This window comes from Rhipicephalus microplus, chromosome 4 (assembly GCF_043290135.1).
Source record: "Rhipicephalus microplus isolate Deutch F79 chromosome 4, USDA_Rmic, whole genome shotgun sequence".
Taxonomy (NCBI): domain Eukaryota; kingdom Metazoa; phylum Arthropoda; class Arachnida; order Ixodida; family Ixodidae; genus Rhipicephalus; species Rhipicephalus microplus.
This window is the reverse complement of record NC_134703.1, coordinates 128,693,874-128,719,534: the sequence shown is the minus strand read 5'-3', so window position 1 is coordinate 128,719,534 and position 25,661 is coordinate 128,693,874. Positions and strand designations below refer to the sequence as shown.

Below are 25,661 nucleotides of genomic sequence, written 5' to 3'. Positions count from 1 at the left end.
AGAGCAAGCTGGCAACTGCCACCTGGAGGGGCACAACGCCTGCCCACTCTTTCGGGAGGAGGAAAGAGAAACAGAGGAAACAAAGATTAGAGGGGAGAAAGAGGAAAGAAGATTAGGAAGAGAAAGAAAGAGACGAAGACTTCGACGAGTATGATTAAAAAACATAAATGAAAATAATATAAACAGAAAAAAGAGAGAGAGAAAAAAAAGAGACCACCTATAAACAGGTGGCCAGGTCCGTTTGGTTCAATAATGTAAGGAGAGCTCGGTGGAACAGGTTACGTCGGGAAGCACTATGGTTACGATGGGTGATACAGCAAAATTAAAATTTAATAAGCAACTTCTAAGTCATTATCCGCGCACCTGCATTCGTCGGGGTTCCAGAGGATCGGATTGAAAATACGCATCAGCGTCTACATCAACTCCCCCTACGTCACTGTCAGCGTTTCGGTGAAGATAACGGCTGAGCAAAGTCATCTTTGCGCCGCAATGTCACATTAAATGCTGCCCGCACTCTGCCGAGCAGCGGCACGCTGTGCCGCGAGGAAGCCAGTTTTCTTGCAGTCCCACGTATGTAGCCTACCCTGAAAAAAAACCAACAAGAGTTTGTACGGTGCGTAGTCGACGGCGCCGTGCGTATACTCGTACGCTCACCACACTGCAGGGGTGTGGCTCGTGGCCGTGTTCAAGATCATTCAAGAAAAAGCGAAGCCCGCCCGTCTAGACCGGGCTGTTCTGCAGGGCCGGCGTCTGTGCAGTGCTACACACCGGTGAGTTCCGTGGCCTTGAACTTCGCGCACGAAAATTGGCGAGCCTGTTTGGCCTTAAAGCCTGTTGGTGGTGATCGCCAAGCGCGCGTCGCGGAGGCGTTTGCAATGGCATTGCCCCTGCGCCAAGGGGCGCCCCCAGACATTTCCGCAGCCGTCATGCCCCAGGCAGCGGCGTTCATGTCCATCACGACGCCTTCCCCCCTCCCTCCTTCGCCCCTTCCTCGCCGTCTACCCCTCGGTGTTCCTGGCATCAACAGACTGGCTGCCCTGCACACGCAGCTACACTCGTGAAACAGGGAGTTGAAGAGACTGATTAGAGGAGGTAGCGCTGCCCCCCCCCCCTTGCTGCGGCCCCCGTGAGGAAAATGCCCGAGTAATTGTGGGATTGGTTCCGTGCTCGCGAGCGCGCCGCACTCGGACGGTCATCGCCTCGGCTCTAAACACCGGCTTTCGGGCTTCGCCTCCTGCATGCAGCTATGGCTGCGCAGCCTTCTCGAGAGGAAACAGCGTAATCCGATCGTTTGTGGCCGCACGTCCAGGAAGAGAGTGCCCGCATGTGGGCCTCAGTGTGCATGGGCACGTGGCGGGGGGGTGGCGGCATCGATTGCATATGCAATATAACTTCGCGTAATAAATAGGAAGAGGTGTAGACAGTGGGTCGTCTTCTACCAGTATAGCCAAGTTCAGCGCTGTTCCTATTATACGCGAGAATGTGACACGGTGTTCGGGCTCCCAGCCTTGATCTCTGTTCAGTTCGAGGACCTCGTTGTGAGAAATTTTTCGCGTGAGGCTGCCTGCGTCCTTTCGTTTCAACTTATCACTTCTTTCATTTCATTTTTTTTTCTCCGCAGTGACGTTAGAATGTCTTCTGAACTTGTGTTCATGGCTAAGGTTCTCGGCTGCTGAGCCAAAGGTCATTTATTTATTCAAGTACATCACAGGTTCCCATTTGGAACAATATGTGAGGGAGGTGGTACATCATAATTGAAACAGCACAGATAGTGAGTTAGTGAATGCATGAACAGGTAGTTGTACAAAGTGAGTATACTAAAGGCAAATATGTCAGCACACTGAACACTTTAGTAGTAGTAAGTGTGGAGGCGACATACGAACTGCACCAAAAAAAAAAAACACTAAACTCAACCATGCCATTTAAAGTAGAGCGAGCATCCTTTGCCCAAGCCGAAAGTCGAGGCTATGGGAGAAAAAAACACTAATATTTAAAGAAGCTTTGAAAACATATCACGTAGTTCTTTATTGAACGTTTCAAAACCACTTATACTAACAATTTTATCTAGAAGATTCTTCCGATATTATATGGCACGATGTAAAGCCGATGAATTGAAAGCATTTGTTCGACCGAACAGGCGTTCCCAGCTTCGATGATTGTGAAGGCGACGAGATATACGATGCGCACGGGTAAGCGGTAGTTTATAGTTGGGTGTTTACTGCAGATTACCTCATGAAAGAGACTGATAAGTACGATGGTCTTACGAGGACTTCAACGATGGAAGTGATAACTTCAATTTGATATCTGACACGCTTGATGCGCGCCTGTAATCACTGACGAGGAAGTGAGCTGCACGATTTTGCATAGATTCGAGTGAATGAACCAGGTATGCTTTGTGAGAAGACCATACGGACGATGCAAATTCTTGCTGGGGACGGTCTAATGATCAGTATACGCTAGTTCTCAAATCTTTGACGGAGCTTCCTGGAGATCTAGTTTTGGATAACACAGTGAACGAGAAGCCGTGGCGGTTATTTTTTTCGATATGGCTGGACCAAGACAAGTCTGATGTCAGACGAATACCTAAGTAATTAGACATAGATGTCGGGCTTACGGAATGATTGCTAAGCGAATAATCAATTGCCAAGTTGGTATACCTTTACGACTGAAAATAAGTAACTTTCATTTGTCCGTGTTAAGGGTCATTTGCCAGGATGAACACCAGAAGCTGATTCTATCAAGATCCTGCTGTAAGGCAATGGGGTCAGTGCTAGAGGAAATCTTACAGTATACACCGCACAGTCATTCGCGAATAACCTGATGTTGGATGCAATTCCGTTAGGAGGTCAGTGATGAAAATTAAAAAGAATAAAGGGCTTAAAACACTTCCCTGAAAAACTCCAGAGGTGACGTCAGTTAACTCGGAGGAATGATTGCCTGCAACTGTGCATGAATTGCTTGCGAGATAAGAAATTTCGAATACACGCTGTTGTTAACGAATCAAAATGTAAAGAAGAGAGTTTAGCTATGAGGCCTGTATACGGCTACGCGATCGAAGGCTTTATAAGAGGCAATGTATATGCAATCTGTCTGGAAAACATCATCCATATTCTGAGGTAGTTCATGGGTTAACTCGATGTGCTGTGTTTCACATGACAGTCCTTTCCTGAAACCATGTTGCTGTGCAAAAAAGAAGTTATTTTTTTCTAAAACTTTTGTGGAGTTAGAAGCGATGATATGTTCGAGCATTTTGCATGGTATATGTACTTGTTAGTGATATGGGTCTATAGTTAGTGGCACATCGTTTATTACCGGTCTTAAAGACAGGAATTGTTTTTCCCACCTTCCAATCATCGGGGATCTCACCTGTTTATCGGGATTGTTCAAATATGTAGCACAAGATAGTGCTAAAGGTGCTGACGATGTTTTTTTCAAGATTTTGGAGTTTATGCCATCTGTGCCACAACTCCTCGATAATTTAAGTTTATTGATCAACGATGATATACCTCGGGAGGTAATGAGTATCGGTGCATGTACTGATATAGCTTACTTCAGTGGGCAGTGGCATATTGGAGTGGTTTTCTTTGGTAAACACAGCCGTGAAGTCAATATTAAGCATATTGAGCAGTCCTCCTGTGCAACAAAATTCCCACTACTGTCCAATAACGCTATGTCATCATGGGTATTTGGGGGTGTGATTATTTGCCAAAACTTTTTGGGATTGCTTTTATAGAGAGAAGGAAGGTCGTGTGAATAAAATTGTTTTTTAGCGACGCGAATAGCTTTACAGTATTCGCTCTCTAACGTCACTTGTTTTGTTTTTTTCGTGATGTGTCAGTTCCTGTTTTATCGGTAATCTTGAAAAGGCGCTCTTTTTGTTTTTCAGCGTTAGAAGAAACCTGTGGAACCAAGGTTTTGATATGTTTACACGCAGCTTTATGCGGGGTATATGAGCTAGGCTTAGTTCCACTAATTTATGTTTGTAAGCGGTCCAGTTTAACTAACAAACCTGCATGAAATGTTTTTCAAGAAGGTTTCAGGAAATAATCGCAGGCCATCGTTGATGGCGCTAAAGTCAGCTTTTTTGTAGTTCAATGTGCACTTCGGTTTGGTGTGGTGTGTGGTATGTTGCATGTATCTTCATTGTTAATTCTAGAAGGCGATGATCACTGAAGCTATCAATGCAACCTTTAAAAGCGACAGCCTTTGGCGCAGATGTTAGCACTAAATCTAATATGTTTCTATCTCTGGTGGGAGTATCAACTAACTGTACGAGGGAAAAATCTAGGGTGAGGTTGATGAAATCACGGCAATTGTGCGAAGTAAGTAAATCAACACAGTCAATGTCAGGGTAATTGAAGTCTCCGAAAAGGTGCATGCGGCTTTTGAAAACTTCCTTCTGATATTGGCAATGTTGTCATGCCATGTCATGAGTTTGATCCCGGCCGCAACGGTCACATTTCGATGGAGGCGAAACGCTAAAGGCCTGCGTAGCGCGTCACCTGATAGTCGAAATTTCCCGAGCCCCCCACCACTGCGTCCCTGATAATCATATCGAGATTTAGGGACGTAAAAGCACAGATAATATTAATATTAAACTATAGCTAATGCGGTGAAGTAGTTCATTAGAGTTGCACGCATCTATTCGATTGTCAAGGCAGGGAATCCTACACCTTCTCTTACAAATGGTCGTCGAAAAGTCACCTGGACCCGACAATATATAAAATATGTTTATCAGACGCTACGCAGAGCAAGTGACTCATTTTATTCATGAAATTTTTGCTGCAGCATCCTTTAAAAGTGAGAGCGTTCCAGCAGAATGGCTACGTGAAAAGACCATCCCCATCCACAAAGGCGGGAGCAAACTAACAATTACAGGCCAGTATCATTAACAAGCTGCTCTCTTAAACACATGGATCACATTATTTGCAAAGCAATTATGACGTATCTTGAAGAAAACAACTTTCTGTACGCTAAACAACATGGCTGTTGCCAATGTTTTTCGACAACACAGCTTTTGAAAACCGTCCACGACTTTGTTGAAGTAGTTAATTCTAGACTACAAGTAGATGTTATATTCATAAATTTTTCGAGAGGGTTTGACCAAGTAACCCATTGGAAATTAATAAAAATAATAAACAAGCTTAAGAACATCGGAATAGACGATAAAGTGGTAACCTAAGCGTGTACCTTTTTAACCGCACACAATTTGTTAAAGTAAACAGTGCTAAATCAGAATGTCTATGAAGTTTTCTCTGGAGTGACCCAATCAAGGGTCTGTGTTAGGTCCTTATGCATTCCTAATATACGCAAATGATATGCACCTTCAAGTTGAACAACTGGCGCTCTTTGGCCGTGAAATGGCCCTTGCGCCACAAAATATTAATTATCATCATCATCATCATCAAGTTGAACAAGGCGTTGCATTAAGGTTATCTGCAGATGACTGCGTCATATACAAAACAATGCGAACAGAGGCAGATCAGGTTAAATCTAACTCATCTTTGGTCAGTATTGACAAGTGGTGCGGTGAATGGGCAATGCAAATTAACGTAGCTAAGACAGCATGTATGTCTATAAGAAGAAAGAAAAAGCCACTTGTCTTCACTTACAGCCTCATGGGATCAAACGTTGCTCGGGCAGAATCGTACAAATACTTATAGGGGTGGTACTAAGGAGTACATTAAAGTGGGATACACACATGAGTGGGACGTGTTGAAAAGCGTTCAGATAACTGGGGTTTCTACGCATAAATCTTGCAACAGCACCCTCTAATTTTAAGCTATCATGCTATAAATATCTGGTACGCCCCATTCTCTAATACGGCAGTGTTGTATGAAATCCCTACCAAGGGTATTTCATCATTACGTTGGAGGCAATCAAAGAGAAGGCGCTTCGTTTGATCTACTATAGATACTCCAGGAGTGACAGCGTGACGCTGCTGCACAATCGCGCTGTGATACAAACACTTGAAAATCACCGGCACGTTGCTTCTTTAAAATTTATGTACTTGTTATATCACAACAAGCTCGTTGTTAATAAAAAGGACTACCTCAAACCAGCTTATCAGTGCTCTTCCAGACTGAATCATGCGAAGTGTATTAGACCATATATCACGCTGCGACACTTAGGAATGTTCCTTTTTGCCGACTACCATAGAAAAATGAACTGTGCTTCCAGATGCTTGCATGAATGTCGATGCTTGCATGTTAGAGGCATTCACTGCTAATATCGAGCGGTTTCTATTCGTATAAACCCTTCAAGTGACTAACTATACTTCTACATTTTCAGGTTCACCATGACACTGAGATTTACTGTATGTAACATTGAGTTATGCGAAAATGTTGCTCTCTGATGTTTTTCGCTATGATAAATGTATGAGACTTTGTCGCATAACACTGTGCTGAAGTGTGATAACTGTGTTTTCCTTGCGCTGTTGCAAAACTGACCTGCGTATTCACTGCTCACTCCTGTATGAGCCTGTTTAGGCTAACAGTATCCAATAAATAAAAAATAAAGTGTCAGCTGTAGTTCAAGAGGCGAGAGTCTAAGCTGTCCCCGTTAGGCATCGCACGCAAGCGAATACTTTCACTGCCGTAGTTGTTCTACGTTATGCTCGTGCACAACACAGCACTTCCATCTTTACAGTCTCAACTTTTTTTTTTGGGGGGGGGGGGGGCACATTTTGAAATATATATAGCCATGCTGTGAGAGAATCAACGACAGCTAAATTTATTTTTGTGACGAGCATGCTACACTCAGCGCAGAGTTCCTTTATCACCCGTCGGTGATAGAGGTCCTTTATCACTCCGCACCCGTCGGGACGAGGTAAAGCATATAGTAGACAAAATCACAGCCAGTTCCGACCCAAAGTGAAAGCTGTCCTGAGGAGCTGTGATTCGCATGCGTTTCCATATTGTGTCTATCTCGTATCTCCTCTTTTCCGTCGTTTTCGTGCGATTACGCGATATTTATTTAAACGTATATATGTTCTGTTCTTCTGATTATCTGATTTGTTTTGCTATTGACTTCACTTTTAGCTTAATGTGAATATTGCCCGCATCGGCGTGACAAGTAAAAATTCTTTCGAAATGAATAAATAAATGAATAAATAAGAAAGAAATAAATAAATACGTAGTTTGAATAGGGCTCTGAGGATAACATCCACGGAACACACGAAGGAAAAGCTGACTCCTCTTTTTCGACACCGTGTCATGTTCGCCTTTTTTGATAAGGCGGAAGTGCAAAGGTCGGATTGCCTAACAAGCAAAGAGTGGAGTCGGCGGCGGGGGGATAATTGCCGGAATTATGTTTCCATGGGTGCGGCGAAATTCATGTTTCGACACCTTGTTCGGGATTCGGGCGAAGGACGAAAGAAACACACACACAATCGAATCACACTTTTTGTGCTTGCGTGTTACCTTTAAGTACGTGCTTCTCCAAGCGCCGAAGAATTTTCTCTAACTATGTACGAAATCGTTTTTTTTTTTATAACATAAGAGAGGTCTATAGCCATCGCAAGCCACGTATGAATCCTATTGGCATTTTATTCATATATATTTCTTCTCAGAGGTCACGCTTGAAGGTAAAGGCCAGAATGATAATGAAACAATCATTCTATCGTGTGTTAAGCAATTGTTAATACCCAGGAGGAAAATACAGAAATAGAGCCGCACCCTAAACGCACCTCACGCATTCACTTGCGCCCCTTCTAGCGAGCACGCTTGCGAAAAGCAAGCCTTCGCTTGGCGCTCTTTCGAAGGGCTGATGTCCGAAAGATGGCGCTAAGCTGCTGTTTTTCGGGACATCACGTAGTTATTATTTGGCGCGCGGCGCGTGTACCCACGCGATTATCTTGTCTTTATTTTTATTTTTTTCTGAGGGCGCTTCTTTGCTCTTTAGTCCCGGGAAGAGAACAGATTTTTGATGGAGCCCGAGCGTGCGCGCGTCTTCGGTTCTTTGCGTTATTCGACGATGCGGAGTGTAAGAAGAGGAACAACCAGGAAGTTGCGAACAAGGTGGAGGCCACAGTCTGCAGGCTACAATCTCGAGCGTGGAAAGGAATGATTGATTTTTTTTTTTTGCTTCTTTGAGTGTACACGCCGCCCGTCTTCGAGACGATCGCAGAGTCGATTGATTCCTCCATCAGGCGGCTGCATGCGAGTACTGCACGCGTCTTGCATTTTGCGTGTGTTCATATGCTTGCGCGTCACCACTAAGCTGTATAGGCTCCTGGCTGCCGGAGTTGCGGTGGTTCGGAAGAGCGGTGAATATGGCGCCTCGTCACGCGAAGGCGGCCTCCCCTTCACTCAACCCTAGAAAAAGAAGAAATAAAAATAAGTGAAGGCTTGGGAACGTCATTCCCTTCCAACTTACACTTATTCTTTCAAATTCTTTTTTTTCTCTTTTTTCCCCCCAAGGCTGCCTGCCCAGGGGCATGCGACTCGCTGTACGTCTATACGTTTGATGCCTTTAATACAGCGAGCTATATCTCCGTCTTGGGCTACGTATGAAGAAAAGCAGCTCTAGCCCAAGTCTGCACCCGTACTCGGAAGGTTAGCGCAAGGGTATACACAGCGCCGAGACACAAACACCTGCGCACGTACACACAGGTACACGCGCACATTCGCGTGTACGAGAAAAGAACGGTTCGTGGGAGAGATACCAGCAGCCGCAGGCGGGCCCATCAAGCATAGCGCCTGAGTCGTTGAGGGGGTGGCTGTACTTTTCTTTTTTTTTCTCGCGCAACAAACTCACACACGTAGGACCATCAGGATTGACGCTGCCTTATTCACCGTGTCTGTGCTGCTTCTTTTGCTGGACGACGCGACGGACTCGGTTCAGACTCGCCGCGAAGTACAGGAGGCGTCCATTCTTTGCCGACGAGTGACACGGAGGAGGAAAAGAGCGAAAGAGCGAGAAAAGTAAAGAAGAAAGAAATGTTACAGACGGGTGCGTAAGCACTCGTGCCACTATACAGAGTGCACAGCGAAGCACCTCGAACAGACAGAAAATACAAGATCACGAGGATCATACTCGTATGGACGCAAAACACACACACAAAGAAAAAAGGAGTGGGTGCCGTCCAAAGAGGCTAATACACTCGTCTGTACACCTGGTATCCTCGTACGGATTCCTCATTGTCGGTGGCAGCATTGCTAGCAACGAGAACATAGGTATAGCGAAACAGCAACATCGGCGAGTCTCCCGGTTGGTGTGTGTATACAGTACACTCCGGAACCAGATAGCAACGCATCATGTGAGCGCGCACAGGCTGCGTTTGCTCACTCGTCGCCATGCAGCATGCTCCTTCATCCTTTGTTACGGAGCGCGCTTATCTTTCTCTTGTTTCACTCTTTGTACTTTTCCCTATTTGGATTGCGGCGGCGGGAACATCGGAGAAAATGCGGCCTCCTCGTTCGTGTGGCCGTGCCTGAAGGCTGATTGCGGCGCACAAGATGTCTTCTCCTTCACCTGAACGAGAGATTACTTCCAGCGATCCCTATAGATGTCTCATGCGTACGTAGACGCTCTGCTTCTGTGTATATACGTTTACCCTTTATGTTCTGGCACACAGCCTTGCGTGGGCGTAGCAGAAAAAATATGTGCCTAACCGTGTCTGCGTGCAAGAAGCGACGTATTTTCTTCGTGCTACGACACGCTCGTACTCGTCCTATAGCAACAAGCCTGCACCCCCCAGGCGTATTATATACGATATCCCGCCGCGAACAAAACACGGATACGTTCTTAGGACTGCTAATGGATCCGTGTTATTGTGCTGCACCGCGGGATGTAAGGGTGACCCTGAGGCTGTTGTCTCTAGTTAGTTCGGTTGTTGCGGCGACGGGCTCGCCGTGACGATGATGCGCTGTATATACAAGGAATCGCCGTATACGCAGGAAAAGGCGATTAGCGGCCCTTTCTTTTCGTTATTGCGTAGCGTTCTTGCCGATGTGAATACTTATCACGTGTACGTGTTGCCCTGCAAGGCCACACCCCAGTGTACGTCGGGCGAACACGTATATCATGACGCTGATCTGAAACGCCGGGTGACGTAAGCAGGCCGACCAGCCCTTCGTTGCAAATATTTTCATAATATATGCCTAGAATGCGTTTCATAAGCAGTACTCAATATTATCGTTATGAATAAACAGTAGCCGTCTTTCATATTTTTCTTTCTGGCCTCTGCATTTTTTTTTTGTCAATGTGCGCAATGCTGGGAGTGATAAAAGTTTGAGGCCGGTGACACTGTAACCTTTACACATAAAATGTTTTTCGGGCGTTGTTATTTTAAGAAAAATGTAACAATAATGCATATTCCGTTGGTTAATAAAACCATCTTTTCTTGCTAGCCAAGACAGCATGTTCAAAATAATAATTTTTCATAAGCTTTTTGTATTTATACAGCCTGTCATATACCCTGTAAACAATTTATGCGAGCTCGGCCATGCGATAATGAATGTCCCTAACTGCGAGTACTTGCTAATTCACGTGTTCCATTATATCGCGACGACAGCGTTCTGTCGAATCACCACATTTATTTAGGCCTGGACAAAAACAAAATGAATAAAACGCGCCCTGCTGTTGGCTAAATATTCCAGAAGGGTTGCGCTAAAATTATGCGTGTGCGCCGAAGCTTTGATCAGCCTTGTTTAGATGCATGAGTGTATACGTACTGTTAGGTGCATTATATTGTACAACAAGAAGATACTTATAATGACTGTGGTGTGCCAAAGTTCATTGCCTCAGCACTGCTTTTTTGGTATAAAAAGGAGTTGGGTGGATGACGTTTGAAAGGGATAGTTCAGCTGGCATTCTGTATACCACGAGGGTGAACACGTGTTTTACGCACCATACCGTGTCACGCACTGTTTCTTTATTTTATTATTTTTAGTATTTCTTTTTTTGTGTGTGCGATAGCGGTTTCGGTGGTACACGTGCATTGGTTGGCGGTAATTTTAATTTTTGATGAAGCAGCCTTAGCTCGAAGACTATACATAGGCTCTGTGGGTGGTAGCGCGGCGATCAAGTCACTCCGTACAGCAGTCACGCCACAAAGTGTTTTCGCATGAACGTGTACGCCCATATGAAAGCGCGTAATATCCTAAAGAGGGTCCATACGTGCAGTCACTGGCAAGAAAACGATCCTTATCATCGTTGTAATGGTTCCAGTCACATTGCACCAAAGCATGCAGGCACTCATTATAAAGTTAGTGGCTTCATTTTTTCGTGTGTGTGTGGACTGCACATTGTGGAGCTGTGGCTTATGCCATGGTTTCGTGCCGCCGGCAAAAGCTCGAAGTGCCGCGAAGCGTCGCATTATAAGGAGTGAAGTTCCTTAAGGGTACCTGTTTATGCACCCCATAGTATTGGTAACACATATCGCGCGCGTACGCAAGACTTGGAAGCACCTGAGCTGAAATAATGGGCGAGCTTTATCTGGCCTTCAGTAATGAAGAGTTTCTGCTGTCCCCCGAGTGTCAGGGAGCAGTTAGTTGGTTTCGGTGCTCGGCTGCTGAGCCGAAGGTCGCATTTCGATTGATTGATTGATTGATTGATTGATTGATTGATTGATATGTGGAATTTAACATTCCAAAACCACGATATGGTTATGAGAGACATTGTAGTGGATGGAGGACTCGGAAAGTTGGACCAACTGAGGTTCTTTAACGTCGCACCCAAATCTGAGCACACGGGCCTACAGCATTTCCGCCTCCATTGAAAATGCAGCCGCCGCAGCCGGGATTCAATCCCATGACCTGCGGGTCAGCAGCCGAGTACCTTAGCCACTAGACCAACGCGGCGTTGCGGTCGTATTTCGATGGAGGCGAAGTGGTACGAGGCCAGTGTAGATAGAGTTCGATGCCAGTTCACGTTGAAGGCAGGCACACCGCTAAATAGGAAAATGAAATTTCGCGCTGTAGTGAAGTATACGTTTTCACACTCCAGAAAACGCGAGAAAAGGAAATGCAGGTGCAGACACCACCTTCAGATTTCCACACCAAACACAGTGACGTCATAGATTTTGAAGGCGTCTGCTGGGAGATACGCAGCTTCTAATCGGTGAAATTGAAGTACATTGTTGTCTGTGGGTGCCACATGCCTAGATGATGAAGTTTGAGAAATTTTCATTCGGCAAGTGTCACGAAAATCCCGAATATATATTTAAAAATTTGTGACGTCACGCGCTGACATCTCGGCGCTAAATTTAAAAATGAAACTTTGCCCTGGATTTTCTGCGCTAAGAAGAAAGTTATGATAGTGAAACATATGGCGTGAGAGCTCTCAGAGTACAGTTTATCAATCTAGGCCAAGTGATTGTTAATCTTCAGCGTCCCTTCAGAGATCACCACATGGTCGAAATTTACAGAGTAACTACTATGGCGTTCTCATAATCACGCCTTGGTTTTTTAACGCAAGACATGTGATAATAATAATAATAATAATAATAATAATAATAATAATAATAATAATAATAATAATAATAATAATAATAATAATAATAATAATAATAAAGATGATGATGCAGTATTACTTATTTGTTTATTTATTTGTTTTTTCCAGCGGAGAAAGTTTGGCAGGCTAACTAAATAACAAGCCGGGAAGAGCAAAGTTATCTGATGATTTGGTCAATTAGTTTAATAACCAGGAATAATGGTTTTATAGTCAGCGCAACTAAACTGCGGCTTCTAGACGTTGCAGCAGTTACACTGTAATATTTTTTTTTTATTATTATGAGTGTGACAGGCCAGTAGCCAGGATTGTCTTTCGGAGGAGGTTGAGCGGGAGGGGGAATTGTTTGACTAGCATTTTCATTAATTATTCTGGGTAAAGACCTCCAATCCATCGGAATTACGGGGTGAGAAGGGCTGGGCTCATATAGGGAACCTCCTCCTTGGCTACGGGCCTAGATAGTTGTATAATTATAGCAACAACAATACTACAAGAATATGTGTTATTGACACACTGTTCAATTAACGTTTGAAGTATTACTTCAATTACGTGACACATATTGTCTCTCTTACTTGCACTAAGCAAGATAGAACAAAATTTTTGTCTTCCTGGCGTAATAAAACAGGTGAGGCTGGTCGGTGTATCTGGCAACAACTGATGTTCCTTAGGTAATATTCTAAACAAAATACATTTGTGTGAAATTGCAAGTGGGAAAGATATTCAAATTGATTCAAATATCTATGAGTTTTGTTTTTTATCGGCTTATTAACCTTCAAAACTTCAGAGACCATTCACCAATTTCTCTATAACTTTCCTACCCCCTCTCCCCTTCACCAGTGCAGGGTAGTTTACCGGGGCTCAGCCCTGATTAACCTCCCTGCCTTTCTCCTTGTGTTCGCTCTCTCTTATCTGCGCTGTTTATCTCCTCTGCTGACACATTGAGGATGTCATATTCCGATATTCCCATACATTGCCATAAGATTGTTTCGGAAACGTATAGAAATATATATGCATTCTCTGAGAGAAAATGTAAAATTCTAGGAACTGCACACGGAAACATTCATCAAGGTCCAAATTACAGTCTACTTGTCTGCATGGTTCGTAACACTTCAGAGTTCTGCAGCAAAGTCGCATTTTCCGACGCGCAAGTGTTCCACTATATCCAGTCACGTCTATTAAGTATGGATGCTTCCGTTACACACACACACACACACACACACACACACGCACACACGCACACACACACACACACACACACACACACACACACACACACACACACACACACACAAACAAAAGAAACAGCCCATAATGTGAGTCATGGATACTAACTGAAAGAGGGAAGAAACTTTATCGTCTTCTCTCAAAAGCTGGTTACATGAATACTCCGAATGCTACGTGGTGCATAGCCAACAGGAAGAGTGAAAACCCCTTTCGATCACCCCCACATACGGAACCCAAGGTCAAGTTTGGGTGCGCTCTTGCGGCGGAGATAGGCGTTACTGGGGACAGACATTTTTGGCAAAAGACACGGGTGTGCATGCGCCTCTCATACGATGCGGAGCACTGTTAGCCAGCAATAGGTACATGGAGACGCATGACTGATCCAGTCTGAGCGCTCTGCGCGAGCTCGGAAGCGAGGCCGGCTGTGTTGTGGCGGAGGCAGTGCCGTGCATATTCCCACTTACGAGTAGTGGCGCCACTCAACGACGAGTGAAGCGAGCACATGGCAGCACGATCTTATAATGTTGTCGTTGGGCGCTCTGTGGCCCGTATGCTATAATACGATGCTTGCGTGAGTTATATATGCATCCTGGCGCTTCGATGGCAATATATGCGTCATCATTTCGCACTATTCTAAAGGTGCATTCTGGAATTCTAGGGCACACGGGATTCATAAGGTGGAAATGAACACGCACCTGATCTCTAAAATATTCTCAAAACATGCCTAATACTCTGTCGTCGGCGTCAGACGGCACAAAGTATAAGAGCCGATTGCACCGTTGATTTGCTGCTGTCTGTAGAGTGTAGAACGTTCATGCATATGTCAGTACAAGTAAAGAATGTTCTTGTATGTCCCTATAAATATAGTCTGTCAAAAAGAGTCAAAACTGTCAATCAGCGGTAGTCTTAGGCAAATGTAAGCCACTGTTATTTTTTACAAGAGAGTGAAATCCAAACATACCATGCACGCAAGTATACTCCCTTTAACAGTAGGCCCGTCCGTACATTACATGGTAAATAAAAAGCACAAATAGAACTTCATTGTGTACATTTCGCGTATTTACACGGTGTTTCTCCCGGTACTGAGCGAGACATCAACCTATTGAAACCAGGCAGGCCGAAAGACAAGCTTGACGCGTTTACCACAGGCGAACACAAAAGGGTAGCACCTGTCCCATAAGAATTTCTTCTCACCGGCCAGAAAGAAGAGCTCTTCTGCGGAACAGATTCAGTAAGGGAAGTTTTATGGTACGTGTAACTTGTGCATAAACAAACGAAACAAAGAAAAACAAGTAAAAACAGTGCATATATTTCACAAATGAGTGCTAAAACACCAATCTGTGTATCAAAATGGGACAAGTCTGGGGAACAATACAACAGATCAAAATGTTCACATTTCATAGAATGTCACGCATGAATGTGTGTAATGTGCACTTCGTTAATCTGCTGATCGAGGTAATTCCCCACAACGAGGCGTATTTTCTGGAGTGTGGGAAAGGCACCTCTATGATGCTTGTAGCGAACTTCCGTTAAACAGCGTCACCGCCACAGTACATACAAGGACACTGTAAACGCTAGTCTTGCGAACAGCCCATGTTCGGTTTTCATGCTCGTTGTGTGAAAGCTCAGGAGGTGTTGCACAATGTGTCAGACACTTTTCGCCATCTAGCGCTGGAACATAGAATGCTATATGCCGTCTCCCTTTTGCCACACTTTCATACTTGCTTCTGTAGCATAGGGTTTAGAGAACGTTATTACTGATTTATAGTACGAGGTACTTAATGGTCTCACACTTGAACTAGGCTGTGCCTATAGAAATTACGCCGTGAACGAACGCCGAAAACAACGCGACAGAAGAACGTCATTAGTTTAGCAGAGTGCGAGGAACTGAATCTTTAGACTGACCGTTTTGACCCTGCTTTGGCGCCCAAGGAGGACAACATGTCAGAAGCTCGTTATAACTGATCAGAAAGCATTAAACATTGCCTCTAAATACGGCTCGTCGCGTTGCGTCTCGCTACAACCAAATGATAGTTTAGATTGCGCAGCAGGAGTGGGAAGAGGGCAAAGATGGAAAAAAAAAGCTTTCAAATAAAACTTTTTCATGATCCCGATGTTTCTGGTATGTCAACACTACACATATGTCTGCTATCAGAATGCGAAGCTGTATCATTCATAAAATATTAAAATAAGCCATTTTTTTTTCTTTCATGCTTCCACCATGCTTTCTCAATTGTATACAGTGCCCTTGAAGCTGGAAAAATGTCTTTGTATACAACCTCGGCGCATATATGTGTGGTTGGCGTGTACAATTACAGAAACGAGCCCTGAAATTTCTCTCTTCGACAGCGTCTCTGTTCGCTTCGCGGTATTTGACGCACTCGCGCCGTTAGGCTACCTGCATACTCTGCAGGACGAGGATGTTCTTACTATTTTCGCGCTTCCTGTTAAAGGTTTCGGATGCCGGTATTCACTGGACTTGAACACATGGGTGTGACCGAACGCACTGCCTTTTTGAGGCCCAGTAGCGTCAACACCTTGCATTACACCCGCATACCCCATGAAATGCATATATATAGTCGACAGAAGAGAGAGTCAAAAAGAATACACGTTAACGAGTTGTGTTACAAGCACGTCCCGTATCAGTATGCAGCAACAGTCGTCGCACCAAGTGATAATGCTATATATAGTGTAAGCTTCCGTGTACACGTGGTCTACGCAGTGGACGAGTACCGGCACAAAACGAAGCAAAAACTAATCATCCCGTGGAGAAGAGCGCATGCTAAACTGACGTCGGGCCATGTGCCACATCGTGCGTCGTCCAGTGCACGTCCTCGGGAGGTCATTTAATCTACGCCCATAGGTGCTATTAAATTGCCGTTAGCGTCGGGGAAGCGTGGCACGAACACGTCAGCGGCCCAGTGCGCAGCAATTAATGGAGCGCGACGGATGCAACGACAAGCCGTGGTACGTGTCAGCGGCCTGCCAGCCACACTGTGCTTTTCCATTTAATCTGTTTGTTACATTTTTTTTTGTACCCGAAGAATCGTCTATGCAATTTTTTCCCGCGTTTTCGCTTTGCCAACTCAGGTGCACAAGCTTACGTAGAAAGCGTCGGGCTGGAATTTTATCGGTTTGCATCAAAGCTAAGGCTTGAGGTGACACGTTGACGGTTAGACAGAAAAAGTACAGTGTTCTGAATACTGAACAACACACTTTATCAAAGAACAGCAGTTACCAGCTACTGTACATGTGGTCGAGTGGCTGGGGTGTTCCACTGCTGACACGATGGTCGAATCCCGGCCGCGGCAGCAGCATTTTCGATGGAGGCGGTGATGAATCATGCCCGTGTACGTTAAAAATAGCAGGCGATCTAAATTTCCGGATCCCTGAACTAAACGTCATCACTCGTAATCATGCCATGGTTTTGGGACGTTCAGCCCCGCCTGTTATAATGGTATTGGGAACTTCAGCTAAAGAACGTGACAGGCAAATGGTGCACTTTTACACTCAGATTCGTTTGTGGCAGTAATCCTAGAGAGAGTTAATGCGTATTTTCTAAGGATTCGGGTGTCATGTTTCTACGGAGGGGGCCGAAAAGTGTATAAAAGAGATAGTGTTTACAACTCGCAATTATAAAAAGAACGTCCCATCGTCAACGTGCACTTCTGTAAAGGCGTACACCAGCTATTCAAAGTCACAACATGATCTTACATAACATCGGGATTTCTAAAATAAAAATAAAGGTGAATGTCAACGCTATCCTCCTTGTTCGTGCAATACTTCAGAATTTTAGAGCGAGTTCAAAGGAAAAAAGTCAACCATACGCGACTCTGACGACCTATTCTGCCATCAGGTTCATCGACCGTCTTCACGAAGGGTCGCGAGTGGGCACTGATAAGCTTCCCTATACGATGCGCACATCCCTGCCGAGGCCAATTGCTGCAGGTATACGTTACAGGGTTTTGAACCCCGGCGGTATTTGTCCGCCCCGGTGTAGCAGTGGTTAAGATCCTTGGCTGCTAATCCGAAGGCCGTGTGCTGTATCTCGGTCGCGCTTTGATGGAGGCGAAATGGGCAGAAGAGCGTGCACATTTCGATTTCATTGCACGTTAAAACAAATGCCAGATGATCCGAGTCCTCCGCTCGTGGTTTTGGGAGGTAAGAAGCCGAATATTTTGATAACAGTTGTATTTCAACATGGGAGGGCTTATCGAAGAGGCAGAGTTAGGACAACAATCATGTAGTGTGTTTAAAGGGGCTCCAATCATGAACACATTGAGTTTGAATTTGTGAGGTTTTCCTTCGCTATATATATACACGTTTTATTTTCTTGCTGCGTGTGCTAAAGTGAATGGAAATGGTGCTCCGTGGCTTTGATCTCCGGCAGGGCACCCGCATTTAAATGGAGGCGATACGCAAGAACTCCCGCCTGAGTCACTCGAGTTCATGTTACACGTGAAAGAAACCAGGTGGTCAAATTCAATCCGTATATAGTTCCCCACAATGATATGCATCGCCACCCCGTCTCGGCTATGGCACGTGATACGACAGGATTTTTTTTAATTAGTTTTAATTTCACTTTGGGGAAGAAAGTGGAGAGATTGTCTTTTTCATTCTCATTAAAAAAGAAAAAAAAACGCCTGCTCCACTCCTCGCACCGGCTTTCTGGTCTGACCACGGTTGTCAGCGTAGTTTTTTTTTTTTTTTTCAGGGACTCTTGGCAGCCGCAGTCCATAGATCACCCTCCACCGGCTGCTCTTAGGTCCCACCCGCTTGGCCCGTCCGAGCGTTCACTTGACTTTCATCCCACGAACGTCTCAAGCTGTGCAGTTGTTCACAGTCCACTGACTGCTGCTTTCGTTGCCCTTGTAATTACCTCTGGCGCTTCACGCACACACAAATGTCGGTGCAGAGACGTAAAAAAAAAGAAACACCAGATAAGTCAAAGAAGAGTCCCTGGCCTACGTGTTTGCTTTTGTACGTTTGTGTGTTAATGTTTCCAGACTGTTCTTGTCGGTGGCGCCGAAAGATTTGGCTTTCGAATCCGAGCGCAGCGGGCCTCTTGATGTTGCTTTTTTTTTCGAACCAGGAAAGAAGCGTCCCCACTCGGAGATACTCGGGCGCAAGTGCAGCTCATGGGTGGTCAGCGTCGCCGACGAGCACGGTATGTGCGAGCCTTTATTCTTGCGACATTCGAGAGAAACTCACGTATTTCGATCGGGGCGTGTACCTCGAAAAACGTGTATTTCACCTCGAGCGAAATGGGCGTTCGATTTTTAGTGGTGCTGACGTAAGGGGGTTTAAAAAAATTGCATTTTTCTAAAGCGCCTTGTGCTGTCGTAGTAATACGTGTGTGTATGGCACACGCGGGAGCGTATGTGAATTTTATTGCATTAGGAATGGTGTTGTGGTCGTTACAGTTGCGCGAGTTTGTCTCTCTTGGTGTTGCGTACGGTGTCGAAAATTGCGTATGGCGTCTCCGCTGGTTGATGACCACCATTAGCGCTGTTTCCTCATTAATTCCTCTTCCTCGTTGTCAGAGATACGAACACGCGGTATAACAACGACAGATGAATGGTTGAGATCTCTGATGTGTTTCAGAAAGCTACACACTTTTCGTTCGCATGCGGAAACGCCGTTAACTATACTGTACTGTGTGCGCCTAGTTTATGGCGTTCCTCTGGTGTTTGTATGAGCATTGCTAGGTCCATTGTCCGAAATTATAGCCCGCTACAGGTGTCGCTTGTGCCTATTAGGTACGTTGCACTTATAGTTTGCGTTTGCATCTATATAATCAGTGCTGTTTGTAATTTGCGCTCTATCTTCAAAGCATAAATGATGGCGGAAATGCTTCAGCCCCGTGTACTAAGATTTGAGTACAAGCTGAAGAACCCCAATTGATGTGGTACTCTGGAGCCCACCGCTACGGTGTCCCACATAATAATCACGTGATTTTTGGGACGTTAAACCCTAATAGTTTTTATTCAGCGCAGCGTTGTCACTGTCGTGCAGACATGAATATATATATTTACACATACACAAACGGCAGGTGGTAACTATCACCGCTTTGCGAAATTAGTGGGTGACCTAAACAGCCACCACCAGTTTTCATTCTATACTCGCACAATGTGTAGAGGCAATACTCTTTTACCACCACTACCCGCTTAAACTTTCCTGTCGGGTCACTTAGGAAACTTCATCAAATATGTTGATTTTCCTACTTCTGGAATTTTTTTATTATATACATACTTATTTTGTCTCGATTCTTCTCGATGGTACGACAACATGGTTCGAAATTTGCCTTGTTTCCTTTTTTGCTCTTTTTTTCCATGTGGTGGAATTTAGGTCTGTATTTTGTGGGTGTTTAATTTTTTAATGTTTGACTTTCTTGTTGTTTTGTGGTTAAATGAAGGTATGGTCATTGAAAAACTGTTTCTGTGTTCTTCCTTTTTATATCTTGTAAGCATGGCATGACCGCTTGATTTTTTATCACATTGTCTTGTATGTAAGCGGAAAAGAAGTTGCTGTGTAGCCAAAAAGCGTAAGAGTTTGTTGCACGTTCCGGTGATGCCGATAATAGCGCGTTTGCCAATTCTGATGATTGGGGATGCTGTGTAGTGTCATTATTGCGTAGGTTGCAGTAATTCGTGTTAGACGCAGTAATGAGATTTGCTTAATTGGCACGTTGAGTTATTGCAGATTGTTGAAACAAATTTTTTTTTACCGTATCTAACGCTGTGACCTGCAGTCGCGACTTATAAACGCTAACATAACCTAGTAGATAGTCATCTGTACTGCCAGTACTTGAAATGTATAGTGTTAATGAGTGAATTTTTTGTGGAACGCAATCATCTCCCCCTGTCATTTTTCTTGAAATTTAATATATTTACCACAGGATGTGAGTGTCATAATATTTACATCATGCGAATATGAATGAGTGCAATTTTTCTGAAGTGAGCAAAATACCTTGCTTCACAGAATGTGAGCAAGTGCCTTTACAATAGTGTGTATTGCTTGGTAGCAAAACTGGTTGGACATCGAAGCGTTCTAAGTTTTATTAATGGACGATGCGACTTAAGCGCATTCATCTTCAATCAGATTTCGACTTCCACGAATTGATGTCGTTGTAGCTTCATTGTGGGTACCACAGTACAACCACATAACGCAGTGTAGAGCCCCGCCGCGGTAGTCTAGTGGCTAAGGTACTCGGCTGCTGACCCGCAGGTCGTGGGATCGAATCCTGACTGTGGAAGCTTCATTTTTTATGGAGGCGAGAATGCTGTAGGCCCGTGTGCTCAGATTTTGGTGCACGTTAAAGAACTCCAGGTGGTCAAAATTTCCGGAGCACTGCACTACGGCCGCTATCATAATCTTGGTGGTTTTGGGACGTTAAACGCCACAAATCAATCAATCAATCAATCAATCAATCAATCAATGCAGTGGAGAGCTAGCTATGTGACTTTGTAAGCATACCTTAGAAATAATATTACTTATATTGATAAGAATGGCACAAAAGTAACATATACGACTGGCGAATTGAATATGCACAAATGCCAAGTCTGCATAATTGTACCCCGTATACGAGGCGTTCTATAGTGAAGCACGCCTAGGTAACTGATGTAGCTAGCACTTTCTACACATTAAAGTGTAACTTGTTTCAAGCACACTCAGAACGTGAATGCATATTATATAGTCAGAAAGGAGACACATAAACACGTTGTTGTACTTAACGTCATACGAGTGTTGCATAAAGAGTGAGATGAGAAAGTGCAGCCAAAAGATGTGATATGACTGCTTGACACAATACACATCTGTTCTGAAAACTAATAACGCTGAAGCGGCACCGTGTGATGATTGAAACCGATAGATGATTCAAATACCCAATGAGATTTCATGTGGAGACGTGAGTGAATGGCATACTTGGTGGTCCGCCCAAATGTTAACCGGTTTTGTTCGACTGCAGTGTCGCTTGTCGCATGGGATAGGATCGCGACGCGGTAAGGTGGCTTCAATAGCCACCCAATAAGAGGCAGAATGGGGTGGCGCAACTGCATTTATATCAAACTTTGGCATAATAAATGCGCCGTTCTACTTTTCTTTTCACTTTTCTCACGGCTTTATGCCTCTTACTTCAATGCATAAATATCGGCCCACCAAGAATGTTTACGCATTCTGTGTCATGCAGTACGTTTATATTAATTTTGTTTTGAAAGAAGTCGCAGCATACTCACGGAGTGAAAGACGATGAGTGGCACGAGGTATCAGTCTGTATGTATGTATGTATGTATGTATGTATGTATGTATGTATGTATGTATGTATGTATGTATGTATGTATGTATGTATGTATGTATGTATGTATGTATGTATGTATGTATGTATGTATGTATGTATGTATGTATGTATGTATGTGTGTGTGTGTGTGTGTGTGTGTGTGTGTGTGTGTGTGTGTGTGTGTGTGTGTGTGTGTGTGTGTGTGTGTGTGTGTGTGTGTGTGTGTGTGTGTGTGTGTGTGTGTGTGTGTGTGTGTGTGTGTGTGTGTGTGTGTGTGTGTGTGTGTGTGTGTTGTTAAGGGTCGGAAGGAAGGTCGCTGATGATGGCACGGGTGGAGGAACTGAACGCTGACAAGGGGATACGGAAAACAAAACATGGTTTATGGAACTATTTACACTTATTTACAGCAAAGAAAGGTTAGTGGTTTCACAAACCACGAGCATGGTGGATGAACCGTTACATAGTTCAGAGCGACGTCCAGCACTCTGCGGCGTCGTTTTAAGCCCTGTCGGGCTCCTCCTCTCCGAGTGGAACACCAATCACACACACACAACAGGTGAGGGGGACGAGCATACACGGTCCACGTGAACGTCCAATTTTGAGTTGTGAACACTGCACTGCAAGGTGGCGCCAGCAGGGCTCTTCCTCGTCGTGTGTGTGCCGCTAGTCGAGAGTTCCCACGATCCTGGCAGCATACTTCAAAGGGTCCGCCGATTTGTTCGCTTCATTAGCGGGGTGATTTGCGGTGGCCGCCGCGGTCTCTTCCAGGAAGTTGCTGTCTTTGTTGGCCTCTCTCGAACGGCTAACGGCGTCTTGGCGACACGACGTCTCGTCCTCCGGCTAGCACGTACAATGCCTGACGAGCATACGCAGTCGGCCGGTCGGCTTGGTGATTGGGGATTAAAAAGGAGCGCCGCTCTCCTGTCAGCTCTGGCTCCGGTCACAACAGCTTCCCCGTCGCCAGATGAATCACCGAGGTCATCAGGCACGCTGCTGCTTGAAGGGACGACAAAAGGGTCCGCATTTGAAAGACGGGAACTCGCCTTTGCTTGCTGCTTGGTCTGGATAATTGATCAAATCTTCGACAGCGTCTGTCAGACTGGGCGCCGAAGGGATTGAGAGCCTCCCCTGTGGATCGGCTTACGCACAAAGGCGTCTGCCCAGATGAATTTCCTGGCCAAACTTAACAATGTATGTATGAATGTATGTATGTATGTATGTATGTATGTATGTACGTACGTACGTACGTACGTGTGTGTGTGTGTGTATGTATGTATGTATGTATGTATGTATGTATGTATGTATGTATGTATGTATGTATGTATGTATGTATGTATGTATGTATGTATGTATGTATGTATGTATGTATGTATGTATGTATGTATGTATGTATGTATGTATGTATGTATGTATGTATGTATGTATACGTGCTCGTAGGTTGCCTGAAGGACATGTTTTTCGCTGAGTCGCAAAAGAAATAATTATGGCTCAGTAGGCACTGAAGAATTGCAGTTGCACTGAAGAATTGTACTTGCAGTAGTGGGATAATCAGTGTGAACAGTGGAAACGCCTCAGACTGGCTGGCCGACGTTTCGATAGGAGGACCTATCTTTTTCAAAGGCACCGTGTCATCACCACTAAAACCTTTAAAACTAACACGCCAAGGATGACACCGTGCCTTTGAAAAAGATAGGTCCTCCTATCCAAACGTCGGCCAGCCAGTCTGAGGTATACTTCCGCTGTTCACCCTGGTTATCCCAGTACGTTGTTTCCATCTGTCGGCTCCCATCTAGGTTTTGTACTTGCAGGATGCACTCTAGAATGAGGAATGAATGCGATGGAGAAGGTAAGGGGAAGGAGAGGTGCGAGTCTGCAGCTGTCGCGACAGAATCCATTCACACGAAACAGCCAATGTTAAGCGTATACAGTAGTCCGCTTCCTTACGACGCGGTTGATACGTGCACCGAGAACTTAGGCCAGGCTATAGTCGTTGAAAATGCGATGCGCGCGGGCTCCGATTAAGCTATCGCGTTCTACCCTTGAAGGTGAAGCTGGAGCGTCCTCGAAGTTTTATTGCGATAGCAGTTATATGAACAATCTCGGCTGAATTTCGCCGCTGGCATCGACGTCGATGTCATGCACCGTATGTGTAGACGTATCTATATATCTGAAAACGCAAGAAAGAAGAAAAAAATCAAGAAAAAAAATGGCAGCATATCCACGGGGTGAATGATGGAGAGTGGGGCGAAACAAGCGTCCGTCCATTCGTTCTTGCTTCCGTCCGTTCATGCTTCCGCCTGTGTGACCGTCCGTGCATCCATCCGCCCATTCGTGCGTGCGTCTGCTTGCGCGTCCGTCCCTGCATTCGTCCATGCATCCACCCCTGCGTCCGTTCATGCGTCCACATCCATGCATCTGTCTGTGAGTCCGTTCGTCCATCTATTCAACCTCCAAGCACCACCATCTCACACCTTTTCATTATATATTCCCCATATAGAAGCACCGCCATCCAACGGACATTCCAAGGACTAAACGAGAGGTGGCACATGCACACTTTCATATGGCTTGCGCTTCGTGTATACTTCCCACCTTTAACCACCTCGAGTTCACCGTATGTACTAGTTCACTGTGTTCATGGCGCTTCGGCCCAACGCTCGCTAAACCTTTCTAAAACCAAGGAGGATACGTCCAGTGAGTACAATCTAGCAACCCTTTATTGTCAGATAGTACTCAATGTACATGGCAATGGCTGCTAATCGGAAATGACGAGACAGGAGAATTCGACTTTTATTTAACATGCACTCTGCGAATTTTTTATTGTTCAACAACGCACAGGAGAAATCTCCCACCAGCACTACCTTGCAGGTCAAAAGTGAAGACATGTTATGTACTACGACGAGGGACGAACGGGTGCCGCTTTGAGGAGCTTTGCCCCTAAAGGACTCTGGCGCGCAGAATCACACGTTGAACCTCCGCGTCGTAAATGCAAGGCGTTAACCACTCAGCCACCGAGAGGTACCTCCTTCAACGTTCAAACGGCAAGCTATATATATATATATATATATATATATATATCTACCACGCACCACTGGTGGTGGGAATCCCGGGGGGGGGGACTATCGTATTTTCAGCACTATCAGCAAGATGGCGCGATGAGCGGGCAGTGGCTCTCATCTCTCACAAGTACTTTGGCCCGCGGAAAGGAGGGGAGTGAGTGATCTCTCTTGCACCCTTTCGTCCCGGTAGGGAGGATCATACGTCTTGGCTGGCGCTCGGCTTGCACTGGAACGATTCTGTCGTACTTACAGGGCGCACAACAGTCACTGCAATCGTTGTACAGCTTCCGTTTGCAAAAAGGGCGCGCTTTCTAGGCGCGAAGTAACAACTGAGACGCTTATTCGCGTTCACCTAGTACGTTTCGTGCGTCATTTGTGTGTGAGAAACGAGGGGCACGTTTTGAACTGCTTGCCATTCTGCGCGTGACCGTCCAATTTGTTGCTATCGCGTTCATTGCTTCGCCATTGCGGCAAAGCTATCACTTAAATAAACGGTAGTCTTCAGTGATTCCTTCTGATATATATTTCTTTACTGCGACAGGAGCTCTTTTCAGCCACTTTATTTGAAGTAATAACAGCAGAGCTGTTTATATTCCGGTCTGGTGCGGGATCGTTCGCATTAACTCGAGTTGGCTAGCAAACACTTGGCACAG

The 25,661-nt window shown here is 45.0% G+C and overlaps 1 long non-coding RNA gene across 4 annotated transcripts in view; it reads left to right on the top strand.

The window, feature by feature from the left end:
• Positions 1 to 438: 438 nt before the first annotated feature.
• LOC142814606 (uncharacterized) overlaps positions 439 to 25,661 on the top strand; it is a 402,191-nt gene continuing 376,968 nt past the window's right edge. For 2 of the 4 annotated variants that reach the window (XR_012894967.1, XR_012894968.1), the window contains exons 1-2: positions 465 to 770; positions 18,770 to 18,844. This is a non-coding gene — a long non-coding RNA (uncharacterized LOC142814606). Of the gene's footprint in view, positions 771 to 18,769; positions 18,845 to 25,661 lie in introns of all 4 variants that reach the window. The other 2 variants (XR_012894969.1, XR_012894970.1) reach the window with 2 other exon arrangements.